The sequence below is a fragment of the Haemaphysalis longicornis genome, unplaced genomic scaffold (genome assembly GCF_048455015.1).
Source record: "Haemaphysalis longicornis isolate Haplotype H1 unplaced genomic scaffold, Haemaphysalis longicornis Haplotype H1 scaffold_1, whole genome shotgun sequence".
In the NCBI taxonomy this organism is placed as follows: Eukaryota; Metazoa; Arthropoda; class Arachnida; order Ixodida; family Ixodidae; genus Haemaphysalis; species Haemaphysalis longicornis.
The window spans coordinates 103,093,403-103,098,767 of NW_027526203.1; the positions used below are offsets into that span (position 1 = coordinate 103,093,403).

The 5,365-nt window shown below is 47.5% G+C and overlaps 2 non-coding genes across 2 annotated transcripts; one reads left to right on the forward strand and one right to left on the reverse strand.

Annotated features, from left to right (window-relative positions):
• Positions 1-3,702: 3,702 nt before the first annotated feature.
• Positions 3,703-3,775, reverse strand: Trnat-cgu (transfer RNA threonine (anticodon CGU)). The gene has a single exon. It is a non-coding gene; the product is annotated as a tRNA-Thr (tRNA).
• Positions 3,776-3,963: 188 nt separating this feature from the next.
• Trnat-agu (transfer RNA threonine (anticodon AGU)) lies at positions 3,964-4,036 on the forward strand. Its single transcript has one exon. It is a non-coding gene; the product is annotated as a tRNA-Thr (tRNA).
• Positions 4,037-5,365: the final 1,329 nt, after the last annotated feature.

Genomic DNA, 5,365 nt, shown 5'->3' on the forward strand with positions numbered 1-5,365 from the left:
GCACACGCGCACGCGCGCAAACACACACACACACACACACCCGCACACACACGGAGACACGCACGCACAGATGCACACAGGCACACACGCACACACACACACACACACACACACACACACACACACACACACACACTCACGCATACATATAAGTGCGTGCGCAATCACACCGACGATTTGTAACAGTACCCAGAACTCGCACCACCGCTTCGCTTTAACCCCACATTACCGTTTCTTATCCAACGCGCCAGTAATGCGCGTTGGGTAAGAACCCGGTCCCGCACTGATACAACGACGAGGCAAAGCACCCACCGAGTGATCAGATACGTGTTCTGCTCCGGGGGCGACTGGAGCTTTTCCCGCAATGCTTGAAGCTTCTCCGCAATACTCACACTTTAAACCTTTCAGGAACCTTGTGGAACCAATATACTGAAGCCATGTTTTATACACTGGTAGTTGTCACCACCAACATAACATCATAAGAAAAATATCGCCGAACATATCGAAAATTATGAGTAATCGGGCTGAATAAATCGCCGCCCATAGAATTACGCTCATTCTTGATCGCCGGGTGGCCGATGGCGGAACTAGGCGTGAGCTGGAAAGCTGGGGATGCGATATATATATATATATATATATATATATATATATATATATATATATATATATATATATATAAATATATATATATATATATATATATATATATATATATATATATATATATATATATATATATATATATATATATATATATAGGACAGAAATAAAGGTTGGCAGTCAAGAAAACCTCGGAAAGAAAAGGGGTGGATATGGTAGGTCATTGAAACAGATAAAGAATTTGGAAAGAAAGAAAGTGGAGAAAAAATGCCTGCCAGGTGGGATCCGAACCCACGACTCCAGAATACCGGTCTGGTGCGATAACCACTACGCTACCCGCGCGGCTATTTTTCCCCTCCACTTTGTGGGGTATTTATGTCAATGTAATTTTTTTCCTGTGCTTGGGGGTGGTAGCCAGCACCACTCCGACTTCTCGGGGTGAAAGGGACCTTCTTTTTAACCCCCGGGCCGTGACTCGAGTGTCTACGACATGTCGAGAGTGGTCGACGAGCGTTGAACCCTCTTAAGCTCCCTATGGCACCAAGACTGCCAGAACAGAGGCCCTCGTTATGCATGTAGCGAATCAGAATAGGAAACGAGGGGCTCGTTGAAAATAAGACACAAATAAGGGTTGGCAGTCAAGGAAACCTCGGAAAACAAAGGGGAGGATATGGTAGGTCATTGAAACAGATAAAGAATTTGGAAAGAAAGAAAGTGAAGAAAAATCGCGCCAATCCACCCCGTGAATGTGGTTGGAAAGCAAAGCTGTAAACGGCACCCATAACGATTACTCATGCGACGTCACTTAAAATCACTCACATCGCTCTACAAATAGTAAAACCAGAGAGAAGTGAAATGCACTTAACCACACCATTTATTACTTCAAAGAGGTATTCTTGGTGAGGTTAAATCAATGCATGATGCATGAACGGTCTTTGGTTGAGTTGTATTGGTATAGCACAACAGTGGAAATTTTTTTTTATAAAATCAAAGTAAGCTCCAACCCGGTGTTAGACGATCTGACTTCTCCGTCTCTGCACCGCGGACGGAGGCGACGAGACGGAAAGGTCAGGGTAAGGCGAAGGTACGGTCTGTTTCAGAAGGCGATAATGCTGGATTATCTCCCTGGACGTGACAAGCGGGTGACTGTCCTCGTGCAGCTCTATAGCACGGGAGGTAAAAGCGCAGGCTTGTTGGGTGGGCGTATTTGTTGCCCTCCATTGAAGCGTGAGGTGGTGTCCAGATGAGCTGAATGGAACCGTTTGGGGAGTGGTTTTTTAGCACGCACAGTGCAGGTCAGGACACCCAACCCGACTGGTAATTCCAGTAGGCTTGCTGGGAATCGGTGACTACCCTCCGAACCCCTGGTTGAGTGAGAGCCAAGGTGATGGCTGCCTCTTCTGCTGCCGTCATTTGTTTGGTCCTAAGCGAGGTACACGCAAGGAGGTTGGTTCTGATGGTAGCCACGATGATGGCGTGTTGCTGTCCTCGATCTTTGGAGAAGTCTGTGTAGATAACTGCATGAGCCGCACCGAGGGTGGTGTTTAGCGCTTGAGCCCGTGCTTTTCGTTGACCCTCGTCATGTGAGGGGTTCATATTTCTATGCAAAGGGAGCATCTTTAGTTTTAGTCGCCAATAGTCTGGGAGTACGTCAAGCGGAGTGACATTTTGGGCTGCCCAGCCAATCTGGTGAAGCATGCGGTTACCCACCGCAGTTCTGAGTCGGACCTTCTGGTTAGAAAGATGGCCTTCTATCAACCCTTCCACCGTGTTGTGGAGCCCGTGATAAGCAGCCTCAGTGTGGACGCACTCATGAGAACACCAATGGCCTGCTCAACCGCCTTTCTAATCATTATATAGAGCATCTCTATGTCTTCCTCGTTGAGAAGAAGATAGGGGTTTGTCGTAAGTAACTCTCGAGAGGACAAAAGCTTCAATTAATCGAAAGGTACCGGATTCTTTTAGGCCTCGCTTCTTGGTGGCAACTCGCCTGATCATGTCTATGATTAGATTAATATTGTTTTTGAGGTGGTGCAAGGAGACGTCACTCTTGGTGTTGGCCTGGAAATGTAGGCCCAGGATCTTGATGCTGGGGTTTGGAGTGATGGCCTTGTCATCAAGGACTATTTTAATGTATTCCTTGATTTGGCGTGAGGGCGGACGACAAGGAGCTGTGATTTTTTACGTGAACGCTGGAGGCCACAGGCTTTAGCGCATTGGCGTTCTAAAAGTGAGATTCCATGGATTGGTGTGAGCTTCCTTTAATTTTTGTAACTCTTAGCACACGAGCAAGGTGCGCACAGGGCCGCTAGACGGGCGTGAGTGGTCGTGTGACGCTTTCACGTGGCATTCAGCGAGAAGGCAGGGGGTAAACCCGTAGATCTGCTAGGTCAGTACACCATTTGTCTTCCCGTGTTCGTGTGGGCTCGTAGCTAAATCGGTAAGATAACGGGCTTTCGCTTTGTTAGTCTGTTAGTTCCAGGTTCGATTCCCGGCGGTGCCCGTAAATTCTTTAATTTGTTAGCTGGAGTTTTCTGGTGACACCAACGGTCGCGAAAGAACCCTTGGGGGGTAGAGGTAGAAAGCTTTGCTTTAAAATTCCCGCGCCTTCCCGTTAGGGGAACACGAGTAAATGCAGAGCATTGGGGGTCGTTAACGCCTCGTAAAGTCGCGTTATGGTGGGTAGCTGGGTCGTAGTTGCGTTGGTGTTGGTTTGGGGTAGAGAGAGGATAGTAAAGTCGCGTTAGGGTGGAGCGAGCGTCAACCAAGGAAGGAAGGAGCAACGCAGTGACTGAAGCACGAGCGACCGCTAGCCGCTTTATATTTGCAGCGCGCGCAGTAGAGGGAGAGCAGTACGGGGGGGGGAGAGCACGCATGCGCAAGGAGCGCGCGCCCTTCCACGCCCCACCCCGCTGCTATGACGCACCTGTAACGCCGAGACCGCGACGGAGCGAACAGGCTGACTACGACGCATGCGCGCGCCAGCTGCTGTTGAGAGAGAGGAGGGAAGGAGGAGAGGCGCACCTGCTGCGGACGCGGAGCTGTGGACGCCGTCCGACGCAGGAAGAGGCGAGGCTAAGAAATGCTCTGCATTTAAAAATGCCCGCCAGGTGGGATCCGAACCCACGACCTCCACAATACGGGTCTGGTGCGATAACCACTACGCTACCGGCGGGGCTATTTTTCCCCTTCACTTTGTGGGGTAAATAGCCCCGCCGGTAGCGTAGTGGTTATCGCACCAGACCGGTATTGTGGAGGTCGTGGGTTCGATAACTCCTACGCTACCGGCGGGGCAATTTTTCCCCTTCACTTTGGGGGGTATTTATGTCAAAATACCCCACAAAGTGAAGGGGAAAAATAGCCCCGCCGGTAGCGTAGTGGTTATCGCACCAGACCAGTATTCTGGGGGTCGTGGGTTCGGATCCCACCTGGCGGGCATTTTTTCTTCACTTTCTTTCTTTCAAAATTCTTTATCTGTTTCAATGACCTAACATATCCTCCCCTTTGTTTTCCGAGGTTTCCTTGACTGCCAACCCTTATTTGTGTCTCATATATATATATATATATATATATAAGGCAGAAAATAAGTGTTCGCAGTCAAGAAAACCTTAGAAAGCAAAGGGGAGGTTGTGGTGGGTCATATAAAGAGATAAAGAATTTTTTGAGTCAGAAAGAAATTGGTGAAAAAATGCCCGCCGGGTGTGATCCGAACCCACGACCTCTAGAATACCGTTTCTTTCTGACTCAAAAAATTCTGCATCTCTTTCTATGACCCACCACAACCTCCCCTTTGCTTTGTAAGGTTTTCTTGACTGCCAACACTTATTTTCTGCCTTATTTCACCGAGCCCCTCATTTCCCATTGACTGATTCGCTATATATATATATATATATATATATATATATATATATATATATATATATATATATATATATATATATATATATATATATATAGTATAAGTAAAGAGTCGGTTACACAGCAAGAACAATAACAAACAATGTTTACTTACGTACCGGCAACGGGTCTTGCCTTCATCAGAGTAAAGTTACATGATTTTGCTTTACTCTGATGAAGGCAAGTCCCGTGCCGCTACGCAAGTAAACATTGTTTGTTATTGTTCTTGCTGTGTATCCGACTATTTACTTATACTATTTCTGCGCGCTTTGTGAGTTTATCTTTCTCTAGATTTATATATATATATATATATATATATATATATATTGTAAAGGAGATGAATTGTACCGGCGCGCGTCTGTGAACCCGCTCCATCTTGGATAACGGTCATTAAAGGCCTTTCGTCAGATACCCCGCGTTGAGCAATACATCCCCTCAGAATTGGTGGAGGTAGCTGTGGTCCTGACTTCTCTATACACTTGAACTCCGCTCTCGGACGCTCCCCAGCGCCATGGCTCCTCCTCGACGACGGCACTTACTTCGACGACCATCATCTGTTCCGGTTTCATTCATCAGCGGGATCCCCCATTCAATGGCACAGACGAGCAGGACGTGGAAGACTGGCTCGCCATGTAAGACAGAGTGAGCGCCCACAACAACTGGGATGAACACGTGAAGAGGAACAACATGGAATTTTACCTGACCGGTACGGCCGAGCTTTGGTATGGCAACCACGCAAAGCGATACCCCACGTGGTCGGAATTGAAATCGTGGTTTTCATAACATAATGGAAATAAACTTCGCGCTACAAGGACGGGACGAAAGAAGAGGACACACCACACAGCGCAGGCTAACAAACTGTGCAGAT